Consider the following 20470-nt stretch of genomic DNA (forward strand, 5'->3'; position numbering starts at 1 on the left):
AGGGGTAGCCACAAAGGGCAAAGGGGCCAGGCTGGCAGGGGTGTTGCTAGGTTTGTAAAAGATCTGGGTCTACGCTAATGTCGGAACTATTGGAACTCAGGGTTTGCTAGCCTTTTGGTTGTAGCCCCTGAGCTTCTATCCGGGGCTATAACCAAAGGACCCGGTGTTATAGCCCCTCAGGTACCCCCCTAGGAACAAGCCTCGAGCTTTAGCCTCTCTTTAGCAGCCGAACTGGAATAGGCTTCGAAGGTAACTCTTCATAAGATCAGGGCAAGCCTGGAAGTTGTCGATGGATGGATGGATGGATGAGCCATTATCCGCTTTTAAGGATCAGAGATATATTTTGATTTTTTGTTGAGGGCCATCTCTAGTCCAGAGTCTTCTGACCTTCCACTTCTAAGTCAATGCCCTTCTCTTGAACTGATAGTTTGAAATCTGTGTGGCCTCTCTCTTTCTCAACCATCTCTTGAGGACTGAATCCTTGCCTTGTCTGTGGAGGATAGCTCAGGGTCAAGACGACACAGAGCACCATGGGTATTAAGCATGTTATAAATAACCTATCATATCATAGAAGGATTTTTTATTAGCTGAATGCCTCTCCCAAAACTGCATTCCCTAGAATACATGTACCCTCTAATAAATCGCAATACAACCGTTTCTTTTCATTATTTTACTCCATATTTATATTCATGTGTTCTAAATTATTTGAGCATGAAATTACATCCTTTTCTCACTGCAAATTGGGTCTTTTTAGTTAAAATTCAGATTCTTACCGCATAACATTAAATCAAGAATCAAACATTATTTTCATGTTAATTCCAGCGGACACACTTTTCGTACCATACTGGTGCTTTTTCAGGGCTGCTGTTTGTTTGAACAAAATGGTCCCACTTTTCCCTCATGTTGACTAGGGTTCAAAGTGTTTCGTTGTGCATTTTGCATCTTGCTGGCGCTTTTTCAAGGCTGTACTTTGTAGAAGTAAACATCTCTTAGTATCCACCAGGTTAACTCGGTTCATTGGGTTTCTTTTCTCCTATGGAAAATAAACATTCATTTTGAATACATAAAGTTGTAAATAGACTACAAAATGCACATTTGCCAGCATTATGGGAATTGATTAGTAAACGCCTTTATGATATTGAATGCAGTTTGTGGAGTTTCTTAAGGCACATGGCAGATGCACACAATTGAATCACAAAGATCTAGCATATCAATACGGATTCCCAGCAAAGAACACATAACTGCTGTAGTTTCCATTGATTACCCGCTCCAGGTGATGCGTGTCCATCTATTTATTTCAGCCGATATGCGCCCAGATACCTACGGGTTAGATGCACTATATAAATAAATACATGCAATACCTTTGTTTGGGTCTTAGTGGCAGTGCTGGGTGCACACGCATTGCTCTAGTTAAACCTACTGCTACTGTATCCTATGTAACCTTCATGCATAATATGTTCTCGTAACCACCACGCTAAGCTGCCTTTGTACCCACTAAGCTAAGCTGTTGCCTCATATCCATTATGCTCACCACTTCCTTGTAACCAGCAAGTGTTTCTGTAACAGCGCCACAATGCCGAAGGGCTGCTGTGCGCTTTATAAAAGCTAATAAATAAATAAACAAATAAATACATGACGATGTAGCCACTCCACTACTGCAATTCCTGGCAGCATCGCCACACCAAGGTGGGTGACTCTGGCATTGTATGCTATCAGCAGCCAGTTAGTCACAGCACCAGGTGCAGTTCACTAGTTCAGAGGACAGGCACTTGTGCACATGTAGCTGCACAAATGACAGTATTACAATAGATCTGCAGTGCCTCTGAAGGCTCATGCAGGGCCTTGTTAAGCCTGGCAGTTCCCCCTTTCCGTCTGTTATTCGCCAAAGATGGAGTGCACCAATATACAGGCTCGTGCCTGGCTGCCAACCTGCTGTATATTAAACACACTGGCACGTGACTGTGATCAGTGCCACAAAGTCACCGGTGTCATTAGTGGGGGGGCAGTCGCCCTAATAAGCAGCTGCTGCTTTCCAGTGGCACAGAGCCAGTTAGTCAGCTGCTGTGACAGCAAAGTCACAGTAGCAAAGTGGCTTCGTTGTGGTTTGCACCTCTGTTCCAAAACCATATTAATTATTCTAAACCATAACCTGGTGTAGAAGTTAGACCTAGGTTTTGGTATGGTGGCTGATCTTGCTGAGGTGTTACACTGGCAACTTGATTCCATTAGTAATTCATGTGTTTGCATTTGTCCATCACTTTACTATATGAAGAAAGCACATTTGTGCTACTTTCTATGCGTAGACTTTGAAAATGTTCAACTTGCCACCTATAGAATCCAAGGACATTTGTAACAAGAAGGATGGGTTTGAGGAAGCAGCTAAACATGTAGAACCTCATCTCAAGACCTAACTACTATGGTCTGTTATTTTGATTGGTATTTGTCAGTCACGCACCTGCCATGCGTGGCGCACACATGAGCCCCAATGAGCCAGTGTGAGTTGCAGCTGAAACCCTAAATGTGTACACTCTGGGGGTTGGGAGGCCGCAATCTGTCACGGCGACCCGGCTGTGTTAGAAATTCTTTGGGCCCTGGTACTTATTTACTTACATATTAAGCAGCGCCTGTGTAGCCTCTTTTGCGGGGGCAACACACACGGTGCACGTATTTGCCTGTGTCATGTTATTCCTGATCACTTCTTCCCTGTGTTCTGGCACTTCTAAAAAGATGCTCCGGCTCCATTCCTGCTGTGGAGTCTTGTTTCTCTCCAAGGCTCGCCTCTCACCCCCGCCCCCCCACCCCCTCCGGCCGGTCCTCTTATCACTCGTTTCATATTCATTATCGATGCATATTTCATCACTGACACCTCTTCACGCATGACTCACACACTGTCTATCCGTTCTCTTCATCGCCTAATGCCGCTCCATGACCATCACCTTCTCCTCCTAACCACCACCACCACGCCGGCTCAAAATAGAGTCACCTGCTTCTCTTTGCCTTCCTGCCTTTGCCTCCCAGGTGGAATGCTTCCTCCATTTCATTCCAACTGGAAGCTAAGAGACCTTTCCCATCCCACTTGCTTTGTCACCTACATGCACTTGTGCCTCCCACAATGCACCACAATGCATGTTACCAGCATCTGGCAGAATGGCTCTCATTGGTGCTTGGCCTTCAAGGCCTTGTCACGTATGCTCCCTGCCCAGGTTTTCCAGTACATCCGCTTATCCCTTACATGCCAGCCATCTTTGTTTGTATTCCCAGCACTGCGTGCCTACCTTTTAAGCCGTTCTGCATTGCACAGGCCTCCAAAGGAACCGACAGCATTGCCTCCAATGACAAATCGATCCATACGGGAACTCCGAATGGTTCATGTCCTCACAGTACGTGACAGGCCACAAAGAGGCGGTCCTCTTTCTACTTTACGGTCTCTTCATTGCCTTCAGAAGCTAACACTTTGGGCCTCATTATAAGTTGGCCGGTCTGGAAATAAAGTGGCAGCAATAATGTGTACCAGAATTTTTCTGGACTCCAGTAGAGTGGAGGTTTTACCTCCGGTTAAGAGCTGGACGTATATCTGCCACCCTACCGGCAAAGAACTGCCCGTTTTACTGGCCTGGTAATACTGGTGTCGGTAATACACCTACATCCCCCCATGGGAATGTGGATTTACCGGTGTTTCTGCCCCTTGGAATCTGCTGGTCATTCCGGCAGACCAACTGGCAGGAATGGTAGTACAGTTTGCTGGTATCCCGGCAAACGTATAATGAGGGCCTTTATGCTTGCCACCATCGACTCTGTGGCATGTACCATGGCTTCTGTTCTCTATAGAGCACACTCTTTACTGCCCAATTCATGCACAAAAACCTACAAAGGCGGCTTGTCATTTTTGGGACACATCTGCCCATACATACCACCGTGCCCCATTGCATTAGGGAGATGATAGTCCAGTCCTGTTGTTTTCTTTGAAAACTGTTTTTTTGTAGTCATGGATTGCTACATTATAAGTACATGACTTCAAGTTCCAGAATGCAACACAAAATAGGACTGGATTGGCATCACTGACTTGGAATGGGCCGTGTTGGCATGTATGCTTCTACCTTACGTTCAAAGGACACTCAATTGGCAACTAGAAGCAGCACCCATGTGGAATGTAGGGCATATATTACAGGGCCTGGGCACATTTGACATCTGCTGATAGGCATATGGGATGGGTTCAGCAGAGAAGAGTTGGACAAGCAGTAAATACAAAGACAGCAGTTATCTCTGTAGCGATGGGAGAATAGAAGAAGCAGAGGGTAGGGTAACAGGGAGTATAATATAAGAAATAATGGTGCATTCTGAGGGCCCTAACCAGGTGCAAATGCCCCTTGGCCGAAGTTGATAGTTCAGAGCATACCAAATGCATTTATTGAGGGTCAAGGGATGTTACCCCCTGTTAATGACTGGAGGCGGGAGGTTAGAATCTTCCTCCCAATGAGGGGAGGATGTTCTGTTTAAAACACCAAAAGACTAAGGAGAAACATTGGAATGTTGGGATACAACACGCGTAGCAGCCATTATTGCACATTGTCCAATGCTCTAATTAAGCCTTATCATTCCAATCCCAGGGCCGCACAGGCCGTTATGGCCCTGAAAACCAAGTTAAACACCCAAGGGCAGCGGGGCATTTAACAATAATTATGGGCCCATAACACACGGTGCTGCCCATGGGTGGCGTATCATAACGCTAATTTATTCTGCGTTGCTCTTTCATGAGAAACATAAGAGTGGAAAGAGCATACATGATGGATGCATGTAATTGCCTAGGTACAAGGCAGGTTAGCATTCTCTAACTCCTGGGGTTAATAACCGCTCCCCTTTTGATATCTACATTAACGCATATGTATAGGGGTCTATTGATTGTATATACATTTGCCTGAGCTGTCGTGTGGAATTGGCTTTTTGTACATATGCACAGGCCTGCGGATAGTTAAAAAAAAATCCACCTGGGCAGTCACTGGGAATTGGCTGTAGGCACACCGCTGTGCTACGGTGGGCTTGGAAGGTGTCGTTGTGAACAATCTGTGCGCTATAGCGGGTTAGTTCAATGGGAACGCTTTATCAACATTCCTGGTGTCGTAATAACACATCACTGGCATATGCAAGGCCAATAAGGGGGAGGAGTAATATACAATTCCAGCTAGAGGACAGTAATGTGTATTTACAAAAACAATACACATTTAAACAGTGACTGGAGTAAGTGCAAGCATTGCATTTTAGGGAGGAATGGGCAATGGGTACAGATGAGGATCCATGGAAAAGGCTTTGAAACACAATTTACTGGATGCATAAGCACCTTACAAAAGCACAATAAAATTAAAATAAATAAAATGAAAGTAATTAATAAATGAAGACATTCTCCAGTAGCATTCACGATAGAAAGCATTGCTCTGTGTGCAGTGTTGAGTGACTGAAACGAAAGAGGCACACGCCAATCATCCGGACAGAAGATGTTCTGTGATATTGAAGCCAGAAAGGGTGGCATTGACAACCTCCCTTGCTGAACTTCTCACTGGACATCAGCCCAATGCGCCGGGACTGGAAATTTCATTGGCTATGTGACCCATGACTCAGAGATACGTTATTGTGCATTTCTGTAGCTCCGCCTACCAAAGGTTAAGGCGTTGAAGAGCTTTGCTTGTCGGGGAGGCAAAGGAGGGGTATGATAGAACCTGCAGTAACGGGAGGGAGGAGCAAAGACCGGTAGATAGTTGAGATGAGGGCACGCGATATATAAAAGGCTCAGAGAGGCCTGGAAAGAAAAAAAGTTGGAGGAGCGATGTGTACAATTGGACCGAATTTGTTTTGGGACTCAAATGTATTCTATGAGGCTGTGCGCCGAAAGTAGAGATAGCTGGAGAGAGGTGTTTGCCGCGAGGGGTTATGACTGGAATGTTTTAAGCGCACGCATCTAGCTTCGAGAAGCAACGGAGTGCTTTACAGAGGTATACAACAATACAGATGCACAACGGCGCTCTTTACAGAGGAGGAGTAAAGCTGTACAGTGTGGCGGGGAGGATAAGGGTGGGTGGTATCTAGTGAGTCAGATGGCGCGGGGGCGGCGTGACAGCCTTGGTGTTGAGGAGCCACACCCACGGCATGGTGAGCCTGGCCATGTTGAAGCCATGCCCAAGAAAACACAGACAGCAAAGCTCTTCTACCTACTTCCCTAAGCCCGCAACAACGTTTGATAGGGTTTGTCAGAAATCCGAATTTAGCAAGATTCTGAAAAGTGAAAAAAAAAATCTTTTTGGGGGGTTTCCGCATTTATGTCATAATTACCACAAGGATATTTTAATAATTATATATACTTGGACAAAACCCTAGGCTTCTGTTTCTGTCAAGTGTGCTTAAGTACACAAAGCCGGTCTTGCCTGACCAGAGTACTGTTGTTGTTCACTAAGGTTTCTGGCAGGTAGCCTAACCTCAGAGTAAGCCCCAACTTGATTAAATGGAATAAGAACTGGAGAGATGGCACGAAACAAAGCCGGTGACAGTGGCCCTGCACACGGCCTAGAAAGGTATGGCATTAAGGCCTACACTGTAAGTGCTCCCTGAGAATGGAAAACGTCGAGGAGGGATTTAAGCAACGGAGCAGTCATAGAGGTAGTCGTAGTCCTTAATGATGATCAATGCACAGTCATGGGCATGTGGAGTAGAACTGGGAATATCTCTTAAGAGAGAGATTCTGTGACTATCCATTGTACCGAACACACATTTCCGAGCTACGGTACAAGGCAATGAGGAGAACTTAAGGAATGTTTAGGGGGGAAGTTTAACCAGTGGAACCAAGATCCCCAAATTAACTAGTCATCAGCCCTTTCTATTGCTCTCCCCATTTCTCTTGTGAAGTCCTGCATCCTGTCGAGATCGGATTGCGGAAACAGTGTCTACTTGGGCTTTCCAACCATCCTCATCTGAAGACTGCATCGAGGACAATACGCTGCATCCTGCCTCCTTCTGGCCCTCAGTCGATGTGATCAGACCATGCCTGCCGTTTCCTCTCTTCACTGGCTACGTGTCTCCAAACTCGTCCAGTTCAATTCTCTCCCTATGCATGGCCAATGAGCAGTCAATAATCTAAGCCCCCTACATTCATAAACTGCCCTCTATCTAGGAGGCTTCTGCACAACCCCCTCAACAAGCAGCCTTCCCTCGCTTATGTGCATCACCCTCTGGAGGGCGAGTCCTCGTCTTCATCACATCCCAACTCTGCAAGCCCCTGCCATCCCAGATTGAGGCCACCCCTTGCTTTCCGCAGGGCCCTAAAATCTGCAGAGCTTTCCAACAGCCATCATTTCTGCGGTACTGCCCGGTTCCACTTGGCGCACCGTGCCAAGACTCTGGTTGTATGTTAGTATCCCGCCGAATGGGGACGCTCTTCCAATAGACTGCCTTCTCCTGCGTCCTCAAAAGGGTGGTATTTCTGCTCCAGCAGGGAGCGTTTTCACCCCACAAAGCTTCCATTCTGTGCTCTCCCACACATCTTCCTAGACTCCATTCCCAGCCATATCTTGGCCACCACACACCCACTCACCACCCAAACCTTCCGAAGTAACCATGGGCCCCTCCTCCTCTAAAACTCCCTAGTTCCCTCCAGAAATGTTCCTGCTCCCCTGCTGGTGCTTGCGTCTTCCTTATTCCGATTCCTTTGAGTGTCCCACCTCTTCCGGTGCAGTCTTTTCTGGGTGGTTTTTCCTGGGCGGTGTCTTTAAGAGGTGGTCCAGGTAACGCAGTCTAGAGACCATACACCAATACACCACCTCCGTAGCATACATCATGGCCTACAAGTGCTGCAGGAATTCAGCAGCCATTGCTCTGTGTCTCATTAGTGAGGCCTCCGCTAGAGTATTGTGCACAGTCCTGGTGGGTGCTACAAACACGATGCAATATCTGCATACTCTCGTAAACAGAGACACATGGATGTAAACAGGCATAGTTCAGGAGAGCAGAGCGGGAGTTATGAGGTTGCATGCGTGTTTCTTGTTATGTTATTGTACTTATACTGCGCCAAAGCCCGTGGGCATCTGTGGGCATTCTTAGCTTAATCCTAGCTGAACAGAGTACGGAGTACCAAATGCGGCCGTTAGACAGGCCTGTGGGCTCAAGATTCGTGATCACATGTCGTGTCGTCGTCGATTAGTAACATTGGCTGCCAGTCTGTCTGCATGGCCTGGCTGCTCCTTACCTGAGTAATCGGGTCTTCCCTGCTCTTCATTCGGCAAAACTACTCCTATTTATTCTTTCCATCTTTTAATATTCTGCAGGATTTTTTCTGTCGAACTACCTCGCTTGTGCTATAATATCCCTCTGGCAACGTTCTAGCTTTTCGTAAAAGCTTGCTTCCACCTTTGTATGTCCTGTTGTTAAGACTCGTAGGTTGTAGGGCATTTGTGTTTGCAGTGACCTCATTATAAATCGTCAAATCAGACGTGTCCCTGGGGAAGGAGTGCTGCAATAGAAGGGCCGAAACATAGTGTGTGGACGGTGTGTAGATTAATTAGTGAGGCTTCTCCTCTACTGACATGTGGTAAATGCATGGAAGGGCCTCTCAACAGAAGTGTGAGGTGCACAGCCCTAACAGAATTATACAAGAAAACGACCAAAGTCAGATAAAGTGACATGAGCTTAATAACAAAGACAGTCCTGGAGAACAGATAGATTCTACATTGTTAGGCAGATAGCCGAATGTGCAGTCCAGATAGTCCTCTTCTTCTGCCATTATAGGACCCTATCACACTGATGATTGCTGCTGGGGCAAAGTGTGTCTGTTATTTTTCAACATTTTTTAGAGGTGTCCATCTTTCAGGGAAATCATTTGGGGGTCGCCAGGGATCACAAATGCAACCCCTGAGGTCTCCCTTACTGCCACTGTGGTCTCCTTTGCTACCCCTACCTAAAGGAAAATATATATGTTTTTTTTTAGTGGAAGCTCCTGGGCAGTGGCCAGCACCATGTGGCTCTTTGTTTCTGAAGTGGCTGGTTTTCTTCTTTAGACCTCTTAAAAAAACAGGGGTTTCCACAAATGTAACACTTTAAGTGGTGACCCTAAATAAGAAAGAATAGAAATAATGTGTCTTTCTGGAATTCTATGCAATAATTGCTAGACTCATTAAAGGTTTATTTTAGGCGCACTTTAGGGGGTGAGTCACTGATATAGTCAGATTTAGTCTGTTCTTAAACACCTCAAATTCACAATGCAGACAAAAACTATATGTATTTTGCTTTTGACAAGTTCCAGTTATAGCATGGTTTTTTCTGCCGTTGTCTCTGTTATGATCATCACAAGACATTCAATTTCGGTGTCCTCGGTGTTGACAAAATCCTTGTGCCGAAAAGCTTGTGTACAGTGTAGAAATGTTTGATCATAGCACATCAAGTGGCCCTTGATTTAATTCTGCCGCAATTAATGCTTTGTTGTAATGTGTATATCTTTCCTATCTCCATGGCGTACTATTCAGGATGTTTGTTTGCATGTATGAGGTAACGAGTGCCCAGAGTACGGGATGCCGTGTGAGTGCACTGCTTTCCCTGCGCTACTCTAAATTCTTTAGTACACAGTTATGAACCCTCCCAATTGTATATATTTTGCCATCCTCTGAAGCCTGAAAAGTAGATCCATGCTGGCTTGACATGTGGCCAACTTTGCACCAGACCTGTAGATGAACAGGCCTGTTGTTAACTCTCAGTTACCAGTTTATTGGCATCCACTACAGAGTGTAATTTGCTTTCTTTCTTTGAGAACATTCAGACATGTAATTGCTCATGTTACTATAGCCGGTAAAATAGCTATAGCTGGTAAGATAGCTCGGTCGTTTGAGCGCTTGCTGCTGAAATGTGTGTGTGTGTGATCTGCAGATTGCAGGTTTGAATACCAGCAAGGCCAACTCAGCTTTTCATCCTTCTGAAGTCTATAAATGAGAACCAACACAGGCTGGGTGATATTGTATTTATATTTGTTCTAGATAAAGCGCTTAAACGTAAGTGCTATATAATAGCACATTATCATTTGGTCCTGAAAGTCTGCGTGCATTCACAGCAATTTGGTTACATGGGTCTATGCACACTGATATTAAGGATACATATGGTGATTCATTCTGGTGTGAAATGTATATCACATTACAGTGATATTGTGACCATATTTATCGTAGTGTACTCAGAAACAATGCTATGTAATGCCACTTCCTTTTTGTCAAGGGGTGAAAGGTTGTGTTCCATCGCTTCCTGTGATGTCACTTCAGGGTGGGGTCAAATAACATCGCTTCTTGTGATGTCATCAGAGGTCAAGGGTTGTGTGATGTCACTTCTGTTAACCCAGGCATTTTGGTGAAATGACGTTCCTGCCATCTTTGTCTGCCACAGTGCTGTTTTAAGTGATCCTGTGCTTCAATTATATTTGTATATGTGAGTGGTATCATTGAAGCTAAACAAGTGTAGCTGGACAATTAGAAGCGACCGCAGAAGGCGAACGGTAAAATTCACGAGCAAGTGCCGTGTATTTAGAGCTGTGTACGCTGATTCTCCCCCCAGCCCCCGCCCCCACAAGCCCCCTCCTCTCCAAAGAACAGGCTGGCAATGGGGCATACTGTCTAGATGGCTCGATCTTTCCCAGGCTTAGTTCTGTTTTCCTTTCCTTTCTCTGCCATTGTCCAGGAAAGACAATATCCTGCTCTCATCATCTCGCGCACTCCTGCAGCCGGGCCCGAAGTTGGCCGCCATCGCCGGCTTGGATGTCGGATTTGGCAGGCTGCTATAGCAGCGATCATGTGCAGGGCTGGGGTATCAGGTTTGTGGATGAGGCGGACAGGTTCGTGAACTGTGCATGAACCGCGCGCAGGCCCCGGGGACTCACGCCCAGACGTGTCCCGTCGATTGAGGAGTGCAGCTCACAGCTTCCTTGCCTCCTTGCGTTCACTCCCTCGCTCCATTTCTCTCCCGTGTTATCTCGCTCGCTTTGACGGCCTAGTAAGCCCTTGGCTTCTCCTGATGAGAGACTCCATACTTGTTTGTATTAGCTCGTTTTAAACACGAGACCGTTATCACTCCCACATTAAAATGTCCATATCCTAAAAGAAACCAGCTGAGCCACCTGTAGGGTTTCCATGAAGCCCACCCTAACCGAACAGACCGCCGCCCTTACACCCAGGAGTGCAGCTTGATCAGTATTATGGGGGAACTGATTTCCTAACAAGCAACTCACTCTGCACAACTCAATATTACTTCCCAGGGCAGTGATAGAAGTGTAACAATAAAGTAGTGCCACTGTGACTCCGGAGGGGGACAGAGTAGGAAGGAAGGGAGCGACGTGCAACACGTTTTTCAAGGGTTTCACTCATGATGGTTGACAGCCAATTGAGATGAAACAGATTTCAGTTTAGCTGTAACTGATATTGGGCGGTAAAGAGGAGAAGTGTGCTTTCACTTCAAAATACCAGTTCCGGAATGGTGAAAATGGCCGCAAAAAGTAGTGCAGATGTTAACAGTGAAAAATAAAACGTTGCTCCTGACCGTTCCTGCTCACTTCGACCACTGTCACAGGGTGACTTGTTAGCACCATCAGAGAAACTGAGTACTGGGGCCATGGTTATGATATTGATTTGATATTTTACTTATATCGCGCTCGTAAACAAGTGTTTCAGACTTCATTGTTAACCACTTTTATGGTTAACACTATGGTGCCAACAATGAGTGCAGGGAGCATGGTTATCTCTCAGGTGCCAACAATGAGTACTGGGAGCATGGTTATCACTCAGGTGCCAACAATGAGTGCAGGGAGCATGGTTATCACTCAGGTGCCAACAATGAGTGCAGGGAGCATGGTTATCACTCAGGTGCCAACAATGAGTACTGGGAGCATGGTTATCACTCAGGTGCCAACAATGAGTGCAGGGAGCATGGTTAACACTATGGATGTGAGGAATTGGACCATCCGCACGGTGGGTGTACGCTCGCCTGGATTTTTAAACATTTTTAAAGAAATTGAATGATAGTAGATGAACCTCCAGAAAATGTGTGGGACTAATCTGCACACATTATTCTATGCTCTCTGCACAACATACCCATAGACTGGTGTACTCTGGGTGGACACAGCCTACAGGCGCCGTCCCCCCTGTCATATTTAGTTGGCATATGACAGCCAGGATACACCATGTCCTCTCACAAGGGGGAGGGCGACATATTCCCTCTGCCATGGCCAGCCTAATTAACTAACAAAGGCGCCATGGATCCGCCCTGTCCTTTTGTTAACTGCTGCTGGTGGCAGCTTTTCATACTGATCAGAAATTAATTCAAATAGGCCCACCTGGGGCCTGGCTGCAGACACTAACAAAGGAGACAGGAAACCCCAATAACCTTTGCTATGCACCCGGTCAACCTGAAGCCAGCTCCCGACCTTAGTATCAATGGACAGTAAAATATCATGTCTCAGACTGCGTGTTGCAGTAGTCATCCCTGCAGGGGGACCCCATTCAGAAGGTATGTGTATGTGACTTGAGCGAGACAGAAAGTCTGGTCCAGCGGCAGTTTCAAGGGAGACCTGCTGCCTTAATCAGGAACCACAGAGAGTGCCATTAACTAGAGAGACCCCTAGAACTACAACAGGCAGGTAGATGGGTGGGACTTAGTATTACATGTTTTCATCCCTTTACCCTTTCGGTTGCAAAGCACTCTGGTTATGATCTCATGCACACAGGAGATTGTTGGTGGAGACCCAGGATTGGTTAATTAAGGTAGGCTAGCCCTCACCAATCACTGTGGCCCATTGGCTTTAAAAGCCCCTCATTTGGGCAGATCATCTCAAGACTTTGCAAGGAGTAACAAGAAGAACTCATCATTGAGGTACAGTCTGCCTTACATATTCCGCCAGTGAAGGAAGGTCGCAACCTTCAAGAGGGAAGCCAGATCCCTCCCCTAAACATCTCCCAGGGAACAGATGGGGATACAAAATCCAGAGGACCCCCCAGCAGCTCCAGAACCGGAACCGAGCCAGCACACAACGTGCCCTGCTAGGCTCTGCAGAAAGCTTCCAAGGTGGGAAGTGCCATAGAGCCTCTGCCCGAAACCAACGACAAGGCAGCTGCCTGCAAGAATCTCCTCAGCTTTGTGACGTCCGCCTTAAAGCTTTGAGGGGTGCATCAACAAGCATCTAGCGACGTCCACCTTGAAGGACATTTTAAGGCAGTCCAGCCCCTCGAGCTGCCACTGACTGCACCGCTGACTGTTGTTACATGGCAGCCACTAACGGCGTCCGAGATGCCTCAACCAGTGATTCAGACCCGCCGACCAACACTGAGAAAAGGATTCCTGACCCAGAGAAGCCATGTAGGCAAGCCTGCAGCTGTCCATCCAGCATCACTTGCCGAAATGCTTGATACCCGAAGCTGTCTTCCGTCTTGAACTCTGTTGCAGAAGCTGCAAGGTGCCCTGAAACCACATCGACCCTGTCGAGCGACAAGAACATCTACAGCACAAGGGACATTGTGGTTCTGTCTCCCTGGTCCTTCTCCGAAGGCCCAAAGTGACATTTTTCGACCCATTGTTCCCTTTGTGTTGAAACCAAGTATCCTTGAACTATTGATATTAATTGCTTTACCAACTACCCTCCTGTCAGTATCCAGAGTGCATTCCTTTTCCTTCTTTGGAACTGTCTCTCCTCTGCATTCCTATACAGGGTGGGTTGTATTTCGTAGTGTGCTAGAACTGTCTGTTGTGATAATAATAAAGAAGATATTTTTATACAGCCTTCACTGGACAGTCCCTTTTATCATTGGGTAATAATTGTATTATCGCTGTGTCGCAACTAACCAACGATCCACGACCTTTAGGAGATAAGCCTGCCGTTCCATCCACGTTACCAAAATTGGACAAGGAGGTTTATAATTTGCTTGTGTTTCCAATATGTTCGGATCCCTTCTGGTGTACTAGAGCTGTGGGGGTGTATTTGTATTTGTATTTATTTTATTTGTATAGCGCAATCCAGGCCGGGAGGCAACCGGGCGCATATCTTCAAAACAGTGGTTACATCAACAAGAAGGTCATTACAGAGAAACATTGAGTACAAGGCATAGGAATACAGGAATACAGTCGCAGTGCAGACTAGTCAGGCATACAAAAGTCATGGTGATACGGTTTGGATTTTTCAAGGTGACAGTTGGTCATCAGAGGTGGCTAGCCAGAGTTTAGCTTTATGTTTGAATAGGTTCAGTGATGATAGATTTCTGATAGCTTGTGGCACTGTGTTCCAAAGTTTGCAAGCCAGGACTGGGAAGCTAACCCCTCCAGCTGTTTGGTCTTGAATTTAGGGATCGTGAGGCTCTGGCTATGGGCATTGATGGTTTAGGAACCGATATTCATCACTGGACCACTGGTGCCCCGGAAGTTGATTTGTCACAATGGTGCCACCAATGAGTGCAGGGAACATGGTTAACTCAATGGTGCCAACAATGATTGCACGGAGCATGATAAACACTATGGAGCAACCAATGAGTGCAGGGAGCACGGTTAGCCCTATGGTGCCAACAATGAGTACTGAGCGCATTCTTATGTCAAGTACCTAGTCACTGGGACAATGTTTTCCGGCTGCCTGGCGCGGGGAGCGTGGTTTCCATTCACCTCTCTCGATGTTACTGGTTCGCTGAGCGTCCAGGTTGTTTTGGGGTCCGTGCAGGTAGAGGACCCAGCCCCCTTCTACCCCGGGTGTTTGGAAAGCTCGAGCAAGGTTAATTGCCGGTTCCCCAACACCATGGAATCACCTCCCGGCATTAACGTGGCGTGAAGGCAGTGATGAACACTAGGCTGGGAGGTGGCTACAATAACAAAGATAATGTCTCCCAAAGGTAGCCAACCTAAGGGTATCACATGTTCGGAGGAAGATGCAGAAGGAATCTTATAAGAATCCAAGGGAGTGAAAGAAGCAAGTACTGGGACGAGGGCAGGGGAGGAGGTTAGCAGAAGGAGATCAGGGCCCACAAGGCAGGAAGGCAAAGGGAGCCCTAGCAGGACCAAAGGAGGAGCAAATGGGCAAAGTGCTGGTCAAAGAACAAGAAGGTCACGGACCAAATAAAGGAGTGTTAAGACGTACCGAAGAGCGGACGCATCTGCCTTTTATTTGTGCACGTAGTGGCAATTGTGTGGGCCATTGCCATGGCTTCTGGAAGCCGTTGGCATGGTGCACTGTCACCTGACTCTCTGCAATCAGGGTGCAATGTCATGACGTTTGGCGCTTTGTCTACACGAATCATGAAGTGCCTCAGGCAAGCGCAACGCCCGCTGCAGCACTCCGAGACCCTGAAGCCGGGAGAGCGCCTGACCACACCACCGCGGTTAAAGGCGCAAGGCCCTGAAAGGTAAGCAGGAGCTGTGGTGCGTAATAGGTTAAGATTAAAGAATCAACAATGAGTGCAGGGAGAATGGTTAGCACTATGGTGCCAACAATGAGTGAAGGGAGCATGGCTAGCACTATGGTGCCAACACCGAGTACAGGGAGGATGGTTAGAAATATGGTGCCAACAGATAATACAGGGGCATGGTTAGCACTATGGTGCCAACAATGAGTGCACGGAGCATGGCTAGCACTATGGTGCCAACAACGAATACTGGGAGGATGGTTAGCACTATGGTGCCAACAATGAGTACAGGGAGCATGGCTAGCACTATGGTGCCAACAACGAGTACAGGGAGGATGGTTAGCTCTATGGTGCCAACAATGCTCCCTGTAACATGAGGTCACCCAGAGCACTGCTACCTTTCAAGCAAAAAAGGTCTCTGAATCACCATCATACTGGTGAGGGCTCAGACAGCCCCCTTCAGCCCGGTGGCACCAAGGCCTCAATAGTATTCTGATCAACACGTGATGGCTCACCATCAGTCATGTGGCATGTTGCACTAAAATACAGTTACATTCTGCAGAGCAGATCCAAACACGGAGACCCGCCTGATCACAGAAAAAAACAACTCCAGTGCAATCCTGCGATGGGCGTACCCTACATCCCGGAAGCTACGCCCGTGCTTATACCTCCCATTCACAGAGGGGCCAGGGAATCAGGATCTATACAATCCACACACCCCCAGTGAATAATGCCTAAATTACTTTCCCCTAATCCCCATTAATGAGTCCTACTTAGTTGTCACACTCCTATAGCATTGAGGGTGGACTTCTCGGGAAAGACCTCATGTACATACAGGCCATCTCTTTATCTTTAGAAGAATTCTAAAACTACCCCCTCTCCTTAGGTGTTGAGCTAAATCTGTCCACCAACCATCCACATTTTCTGTATTATCATAGCAAACCTAAAGAGGCATGCTTGGGCACAGGACAGGTTGGGAGGGGAAGAGGAGTGGGACGAGTAATGGGTATCACCACTACGCAATCTATGTATCGCCTCCTCCTCCTCGCCCCAGTCTTGTACTAGTGGATATATCACAGGATCACAGACACCGAAAGGAAGCCAAAGAACGTGCTGCCGGATAAATGGAACAGGGCAGGCCATCGTGCCAATCTCTGCACCAGGGACGTAGCTCATCATGCAGAAGAACATGGCAGGAACCCGGGGAACAGGCCCTAAAGTCAACCACAAACCAGGCACGCAGGGAAAAGGCTCCAATGCAGAACGCCACACCTGGAGAGGCAACACCAACATCGTGCAGAAATCCATACCAGGAGCACCGGTACAAACTCCCCAGGCCAAGCTCACACCTAGAACTCGGAGCACTTCTGGAACATGTATAACACCACAGATCACAGGGAACAGGCTCTATACTGACATCAGACCTGCAGCACATTGACCTCCCACATCATGTATAACAGCACACTAGGAGTACATCTCTCCATGCCAAGCTCCATCACTGGGACACCCTTCATCAGGAAGAAGAACGTGCCAGTAACACATGGGTCAGGCTCCCAATGCCCCGCTATACAACAAGAACACAGTCAGCAGACTCCTCGGACTGAAATTCATGCCCTAAACACCTGCATCATCATGCTTATTACCCTTCCAGGAGCACAGGAAACTGGCTGTATCTATGCTGCACCCACATTATGTATAACACCACACTAAGAGCACATCTCTCCATGCCAACATCCGCAACAGGATTATAGCTTCTCCCTCAACATGCATAGCACCACTCCAGGAACACAGAGAACATGCTCTCCATGCCATGCACCACATCAGCAACAGAGAACACAGATCTTCATGCCGAACACACCACCAGCAACACAGGAACCGGCGTTTCATGCCCAGCACATTACCAGAAACACTGGAATCAGGCTCTTCATGCCTCGATCCATACTCCGAACACAGGAACCTCCCTCATCATGCAGAGCACCACTGCAGAAACACTGGCAACAGGTTCATTGTACCTCGATCCACACCTGCAAACAAGAGGCTATGAATGCAGAGCGCCAGACCAGGAACACAGGGAACAAGAGGCTTTGAATGCCGAGCTCCACACCGTGAACACAGGGAACAAGAGGCTTTGAATGCCGAGCTCCACACCGTGAACACAGGGAACAAGAGGCTTTGAATACCGAGCTCCAGACCAGGAGCACAGGTAACACAAGGCATTGAATGCTGTGCACCACACCAGGAGCATAGGGAACAAGAGGATCTGAATGCCGAGCTCCAGACCAGGAACACAGGGAACAAGGGGCTCTGAATGCTGTGCTCCATACCAGGATCACAAGGAACAAGAGTCTCCGAATGCCGAGCTCCAGATCATGAACAAAGGAACAAGGGGCTCTGAATGCCGAGCTCCAGACCAGGAACACAGGGAAAGGGGCTCTGAATGCTGTGCTCCATACCAGGATCACAAGGAACAAGAGTCTCTGAATGCCGAGCTCCAGATCATGAACAAAGGAAGAAGGGGCTCTGAATGCCGAGCTCCAGACCAGGAACACAGGGAACAAGGGGCTCTGAATGCTGTGCTCCATACCAGGATCACAAGGAACAAGAGTCTCCGAATGCCGAGCTCCAGATCATGAACAAAGGAACAAGGGGCTCTGAATGCGAGCTCCAGACCAGGAACACAGGGAAAGGGGCTCTGAATGCTGTGCTCCATACCAGGATCACAAGGAACAAGAGTCTCTGAATGCCGAGCTCCATACCAGTGACACAGGGATCAAGGGGCTCTGAATGCTGTGCTCCATACCAGGATCACAAGGAACAAGAGTCTCTGAATGCCGAGCTCCAGATCATGAACAAAGGAACAAGGGGCTCTGAATGCCGAGCTCCAGACCAGGAACACAGGGAACACGAGTCTCTGAATGCAGTGGTGGCTTGTGAAGTTTTTTAACAGGGGCGCCGTAAATATTTGTCCTTGATATGCCACAGTGACCTTGCGAAGCGAGGGAGCCTGCACCAATCAAGGGGGTTTGAGAACTTTTTTTGTAAATAATGGGTTAAAATGGTGCATTTTAGAGCAAATATTTCAGAAAATTGGGTAAAAAGCCGAAAAGTTTGCAATTGGTTTTGTAGGGACTTATAAAAAAAATCCAAGAGATGCAAGTCACCAACAGTGCACAGGAGCATTTCTCCAACACATTTTCATGATGCCTTTTCCCACAATATGTGCCAGTATAAAACATGTTCACACTGGCTGTGCCCATTCAATTCCAAGCTAGCTGCACCATTATACCCTAGCTTTCCCATATAAGAACATACTCATGTTTGCTTTGCGCATAATGCCAGTAATGATACTATAAGAAAACATGTCCATGTTTGTTCTGCCAATATATGGCAGTATCCCCACGTAAGAACATACTCCATTTGGCCTTACCATTAAAAATACGGTACAACGTTCTTTCATCGACAGGCATTACAAAGCCTGCAGTTTAAACGTCTTTGACAGTTCATCAAATTTTTTAGGGAGATTGGGAGGGTTGGGTAAAAATAGGTTCAGGAGGGGGTGTATTGTTGAGGGGGACCCCCTAAAAAAATAAATAACATTTGATGAACTGTCAAACACGTTTAAATTGCAGGCTTTGAAATGCCTGGCGATTAAATGACATAGAACCAAATATACATGCCAAAGTATGAAAACATGTCCAAACTGACTGCACTCAAGTGCTATTCGAGCTACTTAATAACACTTATCGTGCTTGCTTTATCAAAGATGCCCAATACAAAATATCATACCGCAATAAGAAATGGCTAGATTGGTTGCATAAAAGTGCCAATCTTGCTTCGTAATAACACTTATAATGCTTGCTTTACCAAAGATGCCCAATACAAAATGTTATGCCACAGAAAGAATAATACCACTGATCTGCTTGCTTTATCAAAGTTGCCCAATATAAAATGTCATACCACAATAAGAAATGGCTAGACTTGCTGAATTAAAATGCTAGTCTAGCTACATTATCACACTTATCATGCTTGCTTTATCAACCATAAACAGTAAAAACTGCCATGGCTGCTCCAGGGGCCTGAGCGTGGTTGAGCAGATGCCCCACTTCAGCCTGCTCTGTTTATATGTGTGAGGAGGCGCAGGAGCACCCCCTTGCACACACACACATGCAGTTCAACAGCCAGCTTTTCCAGTGAGCTATGCAAGGCTGTGGAAGCAAAACACACCCAGGGCCTCATTACACGGATGGCGGAGAACCATGGCGCTATTAGCGCCATGGTTCATGCCTGTAAAATACTGGCACCGCCTTGGCGGAAAGGGGAATTACCGCCCCATTCCAAGGTTGGCGGGGCGGTAATTCCCCCTTCCACCATTGCCCTTCCCCATTCCCATTTTTGCCCCACAGGGCTCAATGGGAATGGGGAAGGCGCTAATTACGGTACCGCAAATTGCGGTACCGTAATTAGCACCCTGGGTCCCTTTGCGGGTTGGTTTTTAACGCCTGCAAAAAGCAGGCGTTAAATCCCCTAACCCGCAAAGGGACCTCTTAGTAAGGCGGTAAGGATTTACCGGTACCGGTAAATCCTTACCGCCATCCGTGTAATGAGGCCCCCAGTCTTGCATGGTTCGTTGAGCGTGCATGGCTTGGGAACTGTAACTATCAAATGGAAACAATGTTTCCATGTGACAGTTCAGAGCACTCCCTTAGCTGAAAAAAACAGCTGAGAGAGTGCTCAGTCTTTCACTGGGCTGGCTACGTCATAATGGGCAAGAGAGTGCCAAGACCCGGTGGGTCAACGCCCCCCCACCCATCATGGACGAGCCGCACCTGTCTGAATGTTGAGCTCCACAACAGGAACAGAGAGAAAAAGCAGTTTGAACACTGTGCTCCATACCAGGAACACAGGGAACACGTGTCTGTATGTTTTAGTCCAGACTAGGTGCTCAAGGTCTTTCCTATTAAGCAAAGGAAGCTCTTCCCTCTATGCCAGTGGTATTCAAACCTTTTTATGCTGAGCCCTCCCACCTTGAGTACAAATATTGTTGTTGAGGCCCCCCTTGAGTAAAACTAGGGTTGCTGCCCCCCACC

General features: G+C 47.1%; 1 protein-coding gene and 1 long non-coding RNA gene across 5 annotated transcripts in view; one reads left to right on the forward strand and one right to left on the reverse strand.

Moving 5' to 3' along the window:
* SRGAP3 (SLIT-ROBO Rho GTPase activating protein 3) overlaps window positions 1-20470 on the forward strand; it is a 780680-nt gene that overhangs the window by 383392 nt on the left and 376818 nt on the right. The window lies entirely within an intron of this gene.
* The window catches only part of LOC138566333 (uncharacterized), a 292266-nt gene continuing 272478 nt past the window's right edge, over window positions 683-20470 (reverse strand). The window contains exon 3 of the long non-coding RNA XR_011301907.1: window positions 683-1033. This is a non-coding gene — a long non-coding RNA (uncharacterized lncRNA). The remainder of the gene's footprint in view (window positions 1034-20470) is intronic.

The sequence above is a fragment of the Ambystoma mexicanum genome, chromosome 2p (assembly GCF_040938575.1).
Source record: "Ambystoma mexicanum isolate Mex_15411 chromosome 2p, UKY_AmexF1_1, whole genome shotgun sequence".
Lineage (NCBI taxonomy): Eukaryota > Metazoa > Chordata > Amphibia > Caudata > Ambystomatidae > Ambystoma > Ambystoma mexicanum.